This window comes from Amblyomma maculatum, chromosome 7, assembly GCF_055883805.1.
Source record: "Amblyomma maculatum isolate TAMU_Amacu chromosome 7, ASM5588380v1, whole genome shotgun sequence".
NCBI lineage: Eukaryota > Metazoa > Arthropoda > Arachnida > Ixodida > Ixodidae > Amblyomma > Amblyomma maculatum.
The window spans coordinates 106526324-106542660 of NC_139350.1; the positions used below are offsets into that span (position 1 = coordinate 106526324).

General features: G+C 45.1%; 2 long non-coding RNA genes across 2 annotated transcripts; both read left to right on the forward strand.

Annotated features, from left to right (window-relative positions):
- Positions 1 to 862: 862 nt before the first annotated feature.
- Positions 863 to 7472, forward strand: LOC146184272 (uncharacterized). Its single transcript, XR_014708851.1, has 4 exons — positions 863 to 1010; positions 2380 to 2505; positions 3068 to 3161; positions 7125 to 7472. It is a non-coding gene; the product is annotated as an uncharacterized LOC146184272 (long non-coding RNA).
- A 6060-nt stretch (positions 7473 to 13532) lies between these two features.
- Positions 13533 to 15240, forward strand: LOC146184273 (uncharacterized). Its single transcript, XR_014708852.1, has 2 exons — positions 13533 to 13781; positions 15100 to 15240. It is a non-coding gene; the product is annotated as an uncharacterized LOC146184273 (long non-coding RNA).
- The last annotated feature ends 1097 nt before the right edge of the window (positions 15241 to 16337 follow it).

Genomic DNA, 16337 nt, shown 5'->3' on the forward strand with positions numbered 1-16337 from the left:
GCTAGCGACAGCGCCGGTGGCGCATTGCCGTCTGCAACTGTGCGCGGTCAGTTTATCGTGCCTTGAACTGTCCCGCAAGTCGTCAGACTTGCAGTACTTGCAAAGGAATGTAGTGTTCCATGGAACATGATGTCAGGGCGTGATACAAGACGTTCACCAAAAGAAGCGTAGTATATTCAAAACACCGAGCGTATGCGGGTGCGAGTTGGGAGGGCGACCCATAAAACGCATGTAAACACAACTTAATTACCGCAACATTTTACTCGGTTCAGCAGCGTTGAACCCTTCTCATTTTTATTTTTTTTTTTTTGGTGAACGTCTGGTATCACGCCCTGACACCATGTTACATGGTACACTACATTCCCTTCCCAGACGGCCACTGACGTCCGACGGACAACCGAACTCGGCCTCAATTCGGCGGCCGATTTCGGACGTCCGCCGGAATTCCGGCGTACGTACGAAAGCGGATGGTCGAATCCGTTCGCCCAGCGGACAGCCGCCGTACGTCCGCCACCGGATTCGCTTTTACACAGCTATGATATAGTTTGTAGACGTCGTGCTCGTCTGAATCAGTAGTGCCGTCAAGCCTGCATTATATGATATGCTAGAGCGAATCGATGCGATAGAAAGCGTTTCCATTAAACGGTCTTTTAATTTTCCGCATGTTTCATCGTTGAATTCTTCCATCAAAAATTTTTGATTAAAAGTTAAATGACCATTAAACATTTTTCTATCATGATGCTTCGGTGAAATTTTAATCAGTGGCTGAATAGACGCAGCAAGCAGCAAGCTCAAAAAGAACGAAACCGAACCTATTCTCAAAAAAATCTGAAATGAGCCAATCCAATCCACCTGACAAGTTGAAGTTTTATCATGGAAGATGGCTTCACGTTCCCGTGTTCTGCATTTTCTGCGCAGTTACAAATACCTACGGCTGTAGTGCACTGCTAGCATTGTTTTTGCTGTGGCTTGGTGCGGCTGGCACACTTTGTTCACCCGCCGATTTCAAAGTAAGTATTTCACCGAACTTTTGTTTCTTTAGTGGAACTTTTCGATGCACCGATGGTGCTGCGCTTTTGGGTAAGGAAACAGCTCTGTACAGCAGCCGAACGGTCGAGTGTTTTAGGCGAGACTGACAGGATAGCTCCGCGCCGACTAACTAAAGTTTAGCCTCAAGTCTGAGGGCCATCTTTCTCGGCATTACTGGACGCTGCGCCAGTAAGCCGCGCAACTTCTCTGTCTTTGATAAAGGAGTGCCTGCCGGAGCTTTTAAGGAGTTAATTTGTTAACCATGCGCAACGTGCTGAGTTGTAAAAACTATACGAGAAAACTTTTGCACTCGAGCCTATCGTGCGACATGCCTACACTTGTGAAAACGTCGCGTTTTTTTTTCTTTTTTAATTGACAGCCGCTGATCTTTCTCTCTTGAGCTTTACGGCAACTACAGTTTCTAGAAGGAACGGCTGTAGCTACTAAATAACTAAAGGTTTAGTACTCTCCTTCAGCTTTGAGAAACCAGGACAGCACCTTGCGCATTTTGGTTATGCATGTGGGACCGAACCGCGCAGAACAACCGGACAAGGAGATGAGAGAAAAAAAAAAAAAAGTCAGCACTGGTCTTTTTCTTGACCCGTCGTTCTGCGCTGTTCTGGCACGAATTTGACATACCGCCGCCGCGATACAGTTGGGCTGTGAGCTCTGGTGCCTGCAACGCCTTTTATGCAAAACAGGCGTACTGGGAGGCCATGCAAGCCGCGGGCTCTAAAAAAACAAAAAAGAAAAAAACAAGCCGAGCAAAAGTGAGATGAAAACAAAATTGTTGTTGCTTTGTCCTTACAGATATTCAAAGGCTCCTCAGAACTTCACTGCATTATTGACAGCGAGATAATGCCAAAGCTACACTAGAGCCATGCAGCACCTTATAGTGCATGATACTGAGCTTATGTCTCGCACTGAAAGCTCTCACCATGTTCTTAGATTATCACTTTAAAGTAGCTTTAAACCCATGCCTGTTAATACAGTGATAGCCATAAATTAAATCTAGGGCATCATGCTCACATACAAGGCTTCTGATAACCGCTGGCCACATGATGTGGGCTATAGCAGAAACCTGTACCTGGTCATCTTACAAGCATTTGTGCAATTGATGCTTTTAATGTGTTTTAAAATTTTTTGTGTTCTGTTTCTGTATGGGAATGCTTTCCTTATTGAAGGCTAACATTTGGCTTGCTACAGCAAAAACCTGTACCTAGTCATCCTAAAAACAGCACCAACAACAGTTGGTGCTTTTAGTGTGTTGTAAAAGTATTTGTGTTCTGCTTCTGTATGGCAATGCTTTTTTCGTTGAAGACTAGCATGAGGCTTCCAAAAATTTTTCAGATGCCATTTGTTGTAACCGATTTCGTTGGCCAACAGGAAGCAGCACTTTGAGCATGGAAAACTGTCATCCACGGGGAAAAAACAGCAACATCCCTTTGCATTCTCATTTCTTTGGTATGGCTAAATGTGAGTATTGTATCATTATCTATATTATTAATATTGAATCATGATTGTCAGTGTTGAAGTTGTTTGAGCGTGATGATTTTAAACACACAGGACATCCCTTCGACAGTTATGTTTTTAGCTTGTTTACATGTAGGATGTAGAACTGGTTTCAACAAACTTTATGCAGCAAATTCTTTTTACATTGTCCACCATGTTACTTTTTGTCATTGGCCATTGAAGTAAATAACCAGTATTTTACGTTTACTCAGTCGTCCACTCTTAGCTTGAATGGGAATGTGTGGCATGCAGTTTGCAAAATAGCAATGCATCCGTCACAGCCATGCATCAAGGCTAAGTGGCTTGTGCGTAGAGGGACCAGCCGCTCCAGCTTCCCGTCATCTGCCTCTTTGCTCCGGTGTGCAGACGTGCATTGAGGCAAAGTGGTTTATGTGTAGAGAAACCAGGAGCTTCTTTGTCACATCTGGCTGTTTGTTATGGTGTGCAGATGCGCATCGAGGCAAAATGGCTGTTGTGTAGAGGGACCAGGAGCTGCTGCTTAACATTCTTCGCCTCTTTACTACAGTGCACAGCCGTGCCGTGCATTGATGCTAAGTGGCTTGTGCATGGAGGGCCCAGGAGCTGCAGCTTCACGTCTGCCTCTTCGCTCAGGTACGCAGGTGCGTATTGAGGCAAAATGGCTTATGCATAGAGGGACCAGGAGCTGCTGTGTGACGTAGTCTGTATATTTGCTATGGTGCGTATCGAAGTACAATGGGGGGGGCTCATGTGTAAAGGTACCATGAGCTGCTGCGTCATGTCATCTGCCTCTTTACTATGGTGTGCAGGCATGCATCAAGGCAAAGTGGCTTATGCGTAGAAGGACAAGGAGCTGTTGCTTCACATCTGCTATGATGCGCAGCTGCGTATTGGGGGTGGTAGTGGAAAACATTTCCATCAGATACAAATACAGGAGGTTACTCACTAGCTGACCCTGAGGGGGCCTGTCCTGACAAAAACAAGGGGTCCCTAGTTTGGGACCCCAGTGGTGGTAGAGGGACTAGAGGCTGGTACTTCATGCTGTCTGCCTCTTCGCTATGGTGTGCGGCTGCGATGGATGCAGTGGCATCTCGAAAAGTGCATGCCGCGCACTCGCATGTTTAGCCTGAGTGGACGACTGTGTACCTCCTATAGCTTTGTTATTCATAGAATAAAGCTAGGCCAAGTTGGATAAATTATAGCTCACCTCATATGTGGTCAGCAAAGAAAAGCCACTCCAGAAAATCTGATGCATTTACTGTCATAGGATTCTTATTCATATACATGCTACTGACAAGTCAGATTCTTCACCCTCAGAAATGCCAGAAAAACAACCAAGGGTGCATCTGTTATAGTCTAGCTTTGCTCTTTCTCTGCAGACTTGTCAGATGTGTGTTCCATTGCTGTGGGTGGGACAGGTGTGAATCTTTGATTTTAAGCTTGCAACAAGTATGTTATTGTAGTTTAAAGGCAAAACGGTACTAATAATCGTAGCCCCCCGTGGCCTTTATCCCATTTTAATAGTGTTGCCAGACACTGAATTATTAGTTTACTCTGCACTGTTTCTGTCTAGTTAATGTGCAGAGATGTACATATATCTATATGACTTGGAGTTGTCGACTTTGCACTTAGAAACATTGAAGCGTTATCTGATGTGTTGCTTTCATTTCTTTAATGATTCTGTAAAGGATCGGTGGGTATGCTATGCACCATTATTCAGTCTACTCTTTTTGGGTCACCTGTTCAATGCCCAGCTGCGGCCGTCTCCCACTTGTCCTCAGACAGGAGGCGGGGAGACGCGCACAGAGAGGCAGCTACAGCAGCTACAGTGCTTAACGGAAACATAGGCAGAGAGGGAAAGAAGTCCCTTCTTCTAAGGACTTTGCTGTCGCACTCGAAGACGCGGGGACAGGCAGTTTGTTCTCGTTGCTGCGTCATATAGGGGGCTCATTTTTATTTAAGGAGCTTTACGAACAGTATACAACTAAGGGGTCCTTAGTACGCTGACTGGACCCATCACCCGGAGGCAGCACAGCTTTGAAACGAGCACCTCTTTTGGAAGAACTGCTTATCGTTCAAAGAAAAAACACTGTCAGGTTGAAGGGTGTAAGGCCCTCTTCCTTGTCGGGGAGCCCATAAAAGTGACAATTATGCAGGCACGCTGAGTGGGGTCTCGTTGAGGATTCCAACCCTGGATGTCAACAATGGTGGGAGATGGCGGCGTTGAAGAAGGGAAAGTGTGCAACAGTGACGGTATGATGCGGAGCGGGAGGATGTGGGTTGGCTCTTCTGATGTGGTCCGCAATGGTGCTGACTCGGATGCCAATAATTGCCCTGTAAAAGGAGCCGCCAAGGGTGCAAGCTTTGGGCAATGGTTGCGCACGTGGGACTCTGTTTTGATGTGTTTTAATTTTTGCTTTCTTTTTTTATTTCCTATGGGAGAGAGTTTGGCATGTGACCTAGTGAGCCAATCATTTCGAGGTCCATTCTCTAAATTCTGTTTGTTGTGAAACGAATTTGTCCCTTTTGCATTGTTTGTATTAGGGAGAGGGTGAAGAACCTTATGAAAGTGGAAAGACATGCCAAAATGTTTGTTAGCCAGTCATGTGTGAGTTCGTTGTTATTGGGGATGAGAAATGTGGGCGGAGTCCCGAAGTTAATGAAACTGTGCCCCGCGACCTGGAGAACTCGTTCTGAGCTAGATTTTGATTTCTTTCCTCTTCGGCATAGATCATGGTCATTGTTTCACCTGTTGTAAATACGTGCATTCATGTATAAAGTTTTCAGTTCATCTTCCTCTCCGTGTGCAAGTTGTTGTGGCCAGATGCAGTAAATTCACTATTTTCATTTCTATATAACATGCCTTTCTGAAGATGGTGAGCTCTTTTGTCCAATCCTGTAAGAAAGCAGCAAAGCGCTCCCAAATCTTCCACAAAACTGTGTCATATCTTTAATGCTAACTGCGGCTTGATGACACACAAAACATGTAGTTGAGGTAGATTTCTTCCCCCCCCCCCCCTCTTTTTGTTCGTTAAAATGAGGACCAGCGGACACTAACTCTTGCTTTTGTAATGCCCTAGGCCCCGCCTTAAGGCAGTACTCCAATGTCAACACCATTTTTATAGCTATAGTTGTCTAACAGCACTAATGTCTTTTATACACTTTTTTACTAATCTCTTACTCAAGTGGTGGCTTATACTGTGGGGGTGAAAGTCTCTGGACAGTATGTGTGAAGATTTTGAACTAGAATCGTGATGTAAACGAATTGTGACCTTATTTTTTTTGCACACATGAAAGAACTAACGTTACTTTCACATCGACAAGTATGGTCCGAGTTTCCTGGTCGATGTGAAAGTTATGTGCTTTGATTGCAGTTTGTGTAGTCCACACACTTTTGTCCCCGATATTACATAGGGGCAAAAGTTATGTGCTTTGATTGCAGTTTGTGTAGTCCACACACTTTTGTCCCCGATATTACATAGGGGCAAATTATGGGCCTTGGACAGGGGCAGTTTCTTTGGCGCCCACTACCTTCCCCCTAAAAAAGCTAGTGTTTCTTGTGAACAGCTGGCTGCATTTATAAAGACCATTATTTTTTGTAATTTGTTGTGCGTAGTTCAGAAATCCATGACATACATGCACAACTGGTTGCCAGAATTATGCAACCATATTTCAGTAACTAACGTCCATGCTGCATGCTGCCGGTATACATCAGGAGCTTGAGCTTTTTGTGTTTTGTGTAACTATAAGCCTTGCTATTGTAATGTCACATATAGCGCTGTGGGTCAACAAATAACTTTACTTTTAACTCTTGTAGAAGCATGAACACTGCGCAATCACTGCGGCGAGCTATGCTTCCACATTGGGCTTTAGCCACATGTCAAATGTCTATCTTTATTCTGCTGCAGCAGCTTGAATGTTATCAGATAAGTTACTTCGTCGCAGCTGCTCTAAGGAGACGCTTTCTGGACTCTTGTAGCCTAGATGTTGATGTCGATATACCCCTGACACGCCCAGGGAATGTCTTCGGTAGAGGGTACATGGAAACCAGCGAAACGTGCAGTTTACAGAACAAAAAGGTAACAATTTTAAATGATGTTATTATTGATCACTTCTTTTCAGAGCAGGAACAATGACTTTAGAAATCTGCCTGTTAAACCGCTCAAAATGCAGGTTTCTGCCGCCAATGCATACCTGTGTAATACTGCAATGCTCTGGCTGTGCTTTATGTTCATATACAGCATCCTTTATGCTTAGTTTCTCTGCATGTGCACTCCATGTCTTGGGCATTGCTGAGGGCGCATAGCAGCAAGCATAACATGCCATGTTTGGTCAGAGTGGCATGTTCAAAGAGACGACATAAAAACATTAAAATACTGAATGCCAGGTTCTGGTCAAACTACGTTTGTATCTTTTGTTATTCTGCATGGGTTTTGCTGCAGTTATATGACCTTTCTATATAGTATGTGACAGTTCTGAATGGAGATGCATGCGTACAGTGCCATCTGGAAAAAGCAATTGAGGGAAACTGGCAGTTGCCCTTGGAGATGTGTAATCAAAGTTCAGCACAGATAACTTGAATTTCATTTTCCCTTCTATTGCAGGAGGAGCCCAACCTGCTTTTTCCATCTTAGGCTTGAAAGACCAGCAACAGCTGATTGAGCGAATGCACAGGATAGTAGCAGCTCCTGGAATCCCGGCCTGTGGAGGCCGCGCACAGAGGACTCAATCATCTCCTCGCTAATTCTGAAATATTAGGTTTCAATAAATACCTTTTCCTCCACCACCTCCCCAAGGGAAGAGCTGTCATGGCCAAGGATAATTAAAAAAAATTATTCAAGTAGATTCTTAATACTCCAGTTGGCCTGCATTTTACCATGCCATTCCGTCTATGTTTGCATGCAGCTTTAACATTGATATTTTTTTTAGTGTAGACTATTTATGCATGCAGTTTTTGCAATAAAGCAAAAAAAAAAACAATGCTGTTTTTACAACCTCGCATGCTGGTATGCTTATGCACTTCACATGTTTTCAGGAATGGTGCATTTGTGTAAAGCTCAGCTAGCATATGTGCCTCTTTGATGGAAGTTTTAATTGCGCACTGCTGTTCTAACGACAAAGGCATTGAGCACTAGTATGTGACTGAAATTTCCATGGCACATGCTTGCTGAGCTTTACACGAATGTTATTGGCAAGTTTTTACACCAATAGCGGACCCTGCAAGCAAATTCCGGGAAACGTCCGAATGTCCGCCTCCGGCTGTCCGTGGGACGCGATCCGGATGCACGAACGATAGTCCGACGGACGTCCGCTGCACGTATATCGAACATGACCGGACTTCCGTCGGATGTCCAAAGGTCCGAAAACTGACGTCCGTCGGACGTCTATGGCCGTCTGGGTTGCAAGTCTGACGACTTGCGGGACCGTTCACAGCACGATAAACTGACCGCGCACAGTTGTAGACGGCAATGCTCCACCGGCGCTGTCGCTGGCAGACGCTGGTGGGTATCGCCAGCTACGCTGTCTGCTGCAATGAGCGAATATTATTCGGTTCATATTGTTGTATGGTGTTTGACAACTGCATGCTTTTTAAATGTAATTCTGTCTAGCACGTATCACTGGCGCGACAGTATTATCAAGCTTATTTACCCTATGCGGCACGATATCAGACTGTTAGCAAAACTGCGCGATTCGCTACACACAGCTCGGCTTTTTAGCGGTGTCTGGATTCATAACACAGGTCATTCGGGGAGTTTTAAAAGTAGACTGCCTCCGTAATGACGCACCATACTTTATCACACACTTATTCAAAGCGCTGGTTAACGTTTAACGACCGGCCACCACTTCTGATGCTCTGTGAAATGAGAAAAATGTTCCGGTAAGTTGTGTTTACATGTATTTCTACGGGTGGCCCTCCCAACTCGCACCCCAACATGTTTCGCGGTGTTTTAAAAATACTTCGCCTCGGTAATGAGATTTCATATTTTGACGATCTGTTCTAGGATGTCCATAGTTGCTTTGTACCGAATAACGACATCACAGGTGCCCCGTGAAATGAGAAAACTGCTTAGAAATATTTCGGTTCCATGTATTCCTATGGGCGCTAACCCTATTTTTCACCCCCAGTCGGCTGCGACGCCGTGAGCGCCCCCTTTGTTTGTAAGCACGGTGTTGGTCTGCAGCTGGACTGCTCGGGAAACTTTGTCACGTGTGCTTGATGACATACATTTATACACAGCAAGTCCTCTGAGGAGCACTTGCAGGATATCGAGCGAGTGTTTAGGAGAATATAGTATAAACCAAGACCGACTGAAATACAGACCTGCACAGATAGCACTGCTCGAGCGCGCACCTTCAAGTTCATATCCTTCGCCGCTAGGGAGCGAACACTACAGGTAGCCTATAGTGCTACTATAGCAGTTCTAGAACACTATAACATAGTGCTACTGTACACCTGTTAATAAGAAGGGTCTATTGGTTTTGTCATTTTTCTTCGTCGTTATAGTTTAATTATCTGTCCACACTGTAATGCACAAACACCTGTTCTGCGCATGTGCAGCGAGTAACTGCAGTGGCGTCGCAAAGCTATAGTGCCTAGAATATACTGGCTAGTGTGACGAGCGCCCGCGCTTCCCTATGGGCGAGGATGGCGCTATTTGCAATGAAAGCCAATCGGTAGCGGCAGAGGGCGCTGCTTGTCAAAAGGGTGCCACCTGAGCAGACGACGCAGTTTTCTCTCTTCAGAATACGGCAATCTGTTGGTGTTGTGCGTGCGTGTTAAACCTGCTTCTGCGCCTCTTTTGCTTTCACGAAGGTGCAGTAGTTTATTTACGGAGTAGGTGTTTGCTCATGCGAGTCGTTCCGCACTTCTACCTGCTCGGCGACGATTGCATCGGTTTTTTTTTTTTTTCTCGTTTTGTGCGCGCGTTCTGTGCTCGCCTCCCAGGTGGAAATTTTCTGCTGGTTTCTTGCTGGAAGCTGCTGGTTTGTGCTGGAACCAGCAGGTAGCCTGCTGGATTTTTGCTGGTTGTACTGGTTCCAGCAGGGTGCTTGCTGGTTTTCCACTGGTCCCAGCAGGCGACCTGCTGGTTTTCCACTGGTCCTAGCAGGCGACCTGCTGGCTGTGCTGGTTCCAGCAGTGAGCGTCTGCTGGTCTCAGCAGGCAACCTGCTGGCTTTACTGGTTCCAGCAGGGTGCTTGCTGGTTTTCTTTGCTGGTTCCCTCCTGGAATGCTACTGGAACCAGCAAGTAACCCACCCAAGTTTACAAACGCATGTAATGGAGTTCATTTACGCACGTGAGAACTTGTTGCATTGCCCTATCGCGAGCTCATTCATTCTACAAAAACGTAGCACGGAAAGTATATACCCGTTTTTACACCATGTTTCCGCTCCGTGATCAAAATATCACCGTAGCTGCGAAAGACACCTTTTTAAAGAAGCTATGCTTTTTTTTTTCGGCCGGTAGCCGCAGTGTTATACCGCTATGAGCTATTGCAAACATCAAAGATGCAAAAAATGTTATCTGATCTTTACGAATTTGTTTATCACGGCGTAATGCACGAGGCTGTTACTGCTGTCACCATTATCTGCTAGCGTAGCAGACGATGCGCCTTCGAACGATCTGGTGCAACGATCAGAGCAGAGCGAATACAATTACGTGTAAGATAGTATACAAATAGTAATATTAGCACAATTTGAAATATTTAAGGAGTATTTTTTCGTAACGTGACAAACGCGCATTTTCAGCGCTTACGACACTATCGTAACCAGTCTCCGGTTGACGCTCAACAAGCCAAAAGAAGCCGTTCCGAAGTTTAGACATTGGACGCGTTCCAATTCTCGCGAAGCAGTCTCGCGAAGACGGCTTCGCCGAAGTCAACATCGATGCAGACTACTTTGCTGTCTAAACATGGCGGACAGAGCGCGTTTCGCGCTGAGTACAGTGTTCTAGAATATTGTAGTGCGCTCACATGGCGGCGGCGCGTGACGCACTTCATGTCGACACCGGCAGATGGCGCGCTTCCCAGCGTAACCTGAAGCTAGACCGCGCGCCGAAGTAGAACGGGTACCGTTCACTGCTGGATTTGGCGAACGAAATGCAATATTCATGACGTCTGATGCACGATACATCTTTTGCTGCATCTTACCAGTATGCAGTGACCTATGGGGCCGGGTAATTTTTGCACCGCAGACAATGGCGAAGGGTGCCTTCAGGATGTGCAATGATATTTGATAATATAACGGTAATGGTCGCCGCATTCTCGCAGTGAGAATACCACAGGGCCAATTTCAACGTAACCTTTTTTTTTTTTTTACAACTATCATCGGCTGCGGAAATGCATGTTATTAAGCAGTGTTCTTCCCAAAGTATGCGCGCGAAATTCGACATCAGCGCATTGCTGCTTCGAGAAGCTATTTATATGCATTGCGTCGCTCTAAACCCAACAAAACATGTAAAGGAAATAAACACAAGGCACTCTTATGTAATAACGTTTATTTTAAGACTTGGAACACGTGCAGCCGAAAAATCTGGCCGAATATTTACAAGTGGACATAATCCTACACCATGCAGACTAGGAAGTTTTCGCGATCTTCTTGTGCATGGTCCTCTTTCTTTTTTCATTTCTCTCTGAGTTAATGCCCTTTGTAAAAAAATGAAGCCGCGTTGTAAGGTAAAAGCTGATCACATTCTTGGTGAGCTCAGCTGAATGCTCAGTGCAACCAATGTTGCGCATGCATCTTGCCTTCACCAGGCTGAGCAGATCTAAAATGCTATCGGTATGCAACTGTTTTTTGCTGAAGCATTCCGTGAACATATCCTCAAGAGTTTTCACAAAAGAAAACAGTGTGCTGTGCGGGTATAGTAGCCCGCCTCTGTCTCTGTATCGTATTAATGCAGCCAGCCCAAGACTCTCATCTTCAGATGGCACGGTCAGAGCTTTCATGCATTCCTGGCACTTAGTTTTTATTATGAACTTCCTCGCGACGTATCCTGACACATAATAAGTTAAGCGAGAGTCGCTTCTCTCTATGTGTTCGTCATGATCCACTGAAGACAACATCGCTTCCGCATCTGGCAAGTTCCCCGAAGCAATGAGGGCATCCACCTGGTCCCACGCATTGCTGGGAGGACCACCTGCACTGCTGTGCTCAGCATCAAGCAAAGCACTGAGTGCACATATGGATCTGCATTGCCATATCTCACAGTTTTGACTAAACTATAGAATGACATGCAGTTAATTGTTATGAGAAACTGAGTGGGAGTTGGATGCTTGTCTCACGATTCCAAACAAATTTTCAATACGATATCCTGACTAAGCCGAGATGTCATAAGATATGCATACCCTAAATTTTCTAGTTATGACAGTAGCCCTAAAGTGCTTGAGATTGTCACACGCAGACCAGTCGCTGTTGACTCGCTTAAGAACCCTCCTGCTCCACCAGCGTGCTGCTCCCAAGATGTGATATAATTCAGAAAATCCGAGAGTGCTTTGGCTGATGAAGAATTGGGTCGCAGAGCTTCTGCCGGGAACCTAGAAGTCATGATGCTGATGAGCCGGTTGATCCTCCTGTGAAAACAATTTTCTCATATTATGAGTTCAGGTCCCTTGAGATACATGCCTTATATTTTAAGTTTTTATTTTTATTTTATATTTTAAACAAAGACGCCTTCGGCGCGTCTTTCACACGGCTGTAGCCAGTTCTGCACCCAGGAGCGAAGCAGTAATTTTGACGACGGCCAGGCATTTTTCACTGACATAGCACGCTAAAAAAGCGTGAGACACAAAAAGACCACACGGATTTAGCAGGCGATAGAGGACTAACTGATCAAAAGGGGCTGTGAAAAGCAAACCGTCGTCGCCGCTGCCGCGAAGCAAAAGAAGCGACTAGCGAGATCGTTCAGGTGACGCTGGCAGCAGCGCCCCTGGCGGGCGCCGGAGATATCGACACTGAGTGCTTTACGGCGGAGCGGCGCATGGATACGGCAGTGAGCCCACTGCCCCCTTCTAGAACACTGTAGCGCTGAGCGAGTCGTGCGTGCGGTTGTTGCAGTAGTTGTACGGTGGTCGTGCTCTTTGGGAACGCCGGAGTATTTCAAACGTGAGTTGTTACGTCAATGTATGCGCTAGCTAGAGGCTAATTTAGCTGTCTTTATGGTCGTGAGATTCATAGCACTGCAGATTCTTTTACCGCGCTTAAGAGGAAAGCTGCGTTAGATGCTGTTGGTCTTTTTTAACTTGACGAGTTTCTTCAGTCGTGATGTTATCGACGAACTCGTCACTTTCTGGGCACCTCGCCGAGAGTCAGGACGGCTGCTGTACGGCGCACGTGTGTGTTTCTATCTTGCTGTAGTAGCTGTGGCAAACTTCCGCGGATTTTCAGTTAATCTCGGAAGAACGAACTCGCCTGACGATGCCGACTTGTTGCGCATTGATTTTTTTGTGCCTGTACATTATTAAAACGAGTTGTTTTCTTTGGTTTCCTCGTCTAGTGACTACAGACAACAGGTGTAACGGCACAGTTTTTCGTTTGCTGTAGCCGGTTATCACCTTTCGTCCGTAATCCCCTCAAGTTTACAGTATTTTGCATGTTTTCATTCTTACAGCTGTGTGAATGAGACATCTGAGAAGCATGTACACTTCAGCATCAGTAATAAAAAAGGAAAAACGGACTAACGTTCTCTTCCGTCAATTCGTGATAGGGCTCATTGCGTGAGAAGTAGGTCTGCTACAAGTTAATCTATTAATAGTCTATCTGGTCTATCTACGTTGTGGCGATTACACATGTAATATTGTTGCTGCAAAAAATCGGCGAACCGTTAAAAACGTGATTTTTACCTGTATTGTCATAAATCTTTAAAGAAAACAGCGTTATAATAGTTGTTAAAACGGTTTAGTTCAACCTTTATGCCGCGAGGTGACGCTAGGCGTAAACAGGTAGACGCGTTCCAATACGCGAACCTGTAGACGTCTACGTAGACGTCTACGTAGACGTCTACGAAGCAGTCTTGCTAGACGTCTAAGAATTGGAACGCACCCATTTACGTAGTGAGCTGTTCTGTGCTGGCTCGTGTTTGCGAATGCAGGAGTGTTTTGTGCTTTTTACAATATTTAAACGTCGTCGTCAGTATGAATTATTTAAGGCATTTTACCTGAAACATCTACGTAAGTTTGAACCGGTCAAGGTGGTGTAACAACTTCTGTCAAGACTGAGAAATGTGATGTGACATCTGCAAGGCCTAGGACCTGCGTGTGTTTGGTAAGTAAAAAAGTGCATCTCATTTCTTTTTTTTTTTTTTTTTTTTTGTAGTCCTCGCGTTGTGTAACGTTTAGTGGATTTGCGAGAGCTTATTATAGGCACGGAGGAAAAGAACAGTGAAGCAAGCGGGAACTGTGACTCAAGCGCGCACCACTGCCAGCGCAGTTCGGCAGTGATGAGATCCGCTTACTAGTCGAGTGACTATAGTAATTGACTAGTAAGTGAGCTACTGCCAGCGCAGTTCGGCAGTGATGAGATCCGCTTACTAGTCGAGTGACTAGTAATTGACTAGTAAGTGAGCTGGTAATTTTGTCGTCCCTAGTTTAAAATGGGCCATATCATTTTGCCGAAGTATCATTGGTGCTATTTTCGGCAAGTAAAATATCTTTGTCGCCCGATTGTTTTTCGCATTGTACGAACAATGGTGAACAGCCAAGGATTCAAAGAACGTCTAATCGCAAGTTAACACACTGTGCAAGTTAACACACATTCGATACGGTTCGTTGCAAATAGACTAACTAGACTGTCTTTCCATGCCAATCCATTTGCAGGGTATGGGTGTATGACGAGTGGCATACCAAACAAGGTTAAAAGAATATGCCGCTAAACAGTCATGTCTGGCTAGCAATGGGTATACCTTTGACATCTCTGATTTAATTTAAAGGAGCGAACAGTCTACGACTCCAATGTAAACGTTGGGTATAATTTTTTTTTTTAGGGTTGTTGTTATTAACAAGAATGAGTCTCATGATGATTTTGGGAGAAATAATATTGCATGAAAAGCGGCATTGTTTTTCCTTCCACATTTCATTTAATATTCTTTCTCCCTAAATCATCTTAACACTCATTCTTATCAACATCGACAACAAACCTAAAAAGAAAAATTATCCCCAATGTTTACCTTGGACTTCTAGACTGTTTGCTCCTTTAAATTGTATCATAACGAGCCCCTCATTTCATCTAACCATTCTGGCAATACCACACCAGTTGTTACGTTGCATCTGCCTAAAGCAATGCAGACACTTTCCTAGGAGTGGCGTTCTCATGGTTGAATGAATGAAACGCCATGGGTGCGTGTGGGCATTGGTGCAGCCTGCACAGGCACATGCAAAAGCTAGCCATCCACACATTAGTAGAAGCGCTGCTCATTGAAAATTTTCTCTAAACGTGGTTTGCATCACACTTGACCAGTTCTCATGTGGATTTGCACCAAATATGTGGTTCTTGGGTAGATGCTTTCAATTTCCATTATTCATATTTTATGTGCAGTAGCATGGTTTTGGTAGCATACTTTTCTGGTCTGTTTTTTTTCATGCAGCTACCTTCATGGCACCATCCGAGTTGGAGCTGGAGCACACCTGCTGCAGTACCACAGTCTCGAAGGGAAAATGTGTCCATGCAGATTGCAGAATTTATATGGGCATGGAAAATAAAATTAAACTATGAGTCATGACTGAAACCTCTGCTGTTGCCATTATTTTCTTTGTGCAGTCCAAGGCAGTCGCTGCACCAAATTCTCGTAGGCTGACAAGCCCCCAGAGAACCAATCCACCAAATTCTGACTATATGCAGCCCTCGGTTGAAACCTAGCAGCCAATGGTTCCAATAGCTGCTGGTCCCAGTGGCTGCTGGTCCCAGCAGCTACTGGTCCCAGCAGCTACTGGTTCCAGCAGTGCTGGGTTATTAGCACATTCCCAGCAGCTGCTGGGAATGTGCTAATAACCCAGCACTGCTGGAACCAGCAGGATCCCAGCAGGAAACCAGCAGAAAATTTTCACCTGGGCTGTATCCCTTCTTTTTTTTACTGTGTCGCCAGTGGTGAAGCGCGGTTCCCGATTGTTGTTTCCCCAGTGCCTCTAACTAAACTGCAGAGAAAAATGCCAAAGAGAAAGCGGTGGTGCACAGAGAAGACTTTCTTTTTTGGCAAACGGGGCTACCGCTAGAACAAGGAGCGTACGTATTACTGCGCTATCTGATGCTACGTAAGTACGCATTCTGTACAATGGGAACGAAGCATCGATAGAAATGACTGAAGGTAAACGGCAACTGCTTTTGTTGGCAAGAAACATTTTTAGAGCATGCACTTATATTCACAAGGATGCAAACCTGGGCGAGTCGGTAACGGTGCTCCATGGCAGTGTGTAGCGCAAAAAGTGTACACAGGCGCTACAGACAGCACCTGTGTTGTGTACCTTTTCTGTGTCCCTCGATTGTCATTTTGCGCTACACATATATGGATGCAGTTATATATTAGGCGCATGTTTCACCGTAAGCGCGGCATTACCAACGAGCTTCATCGCGATTAACCGGCCGCGTCTCGTGCATATTGCGTATCTGAGAAAAAAAAAAAAAAAAACTTCGTCAGCTTCTTCATTCAAAAGATGGTGACTTCGGCAAAACCTTGTGAAATCGCAGGCCGCGATGTACCTTAATTAGCCGCTGTAAGTAAAGGTTCCTCTTTTGTGTTGTGCTGTTTTTTTTTTCTTTTTATTCAAATACCTCACGGGCTCCGATTGGAGTAATATGTGAGGGGGGTTACATAACTGGGGTGCGAAA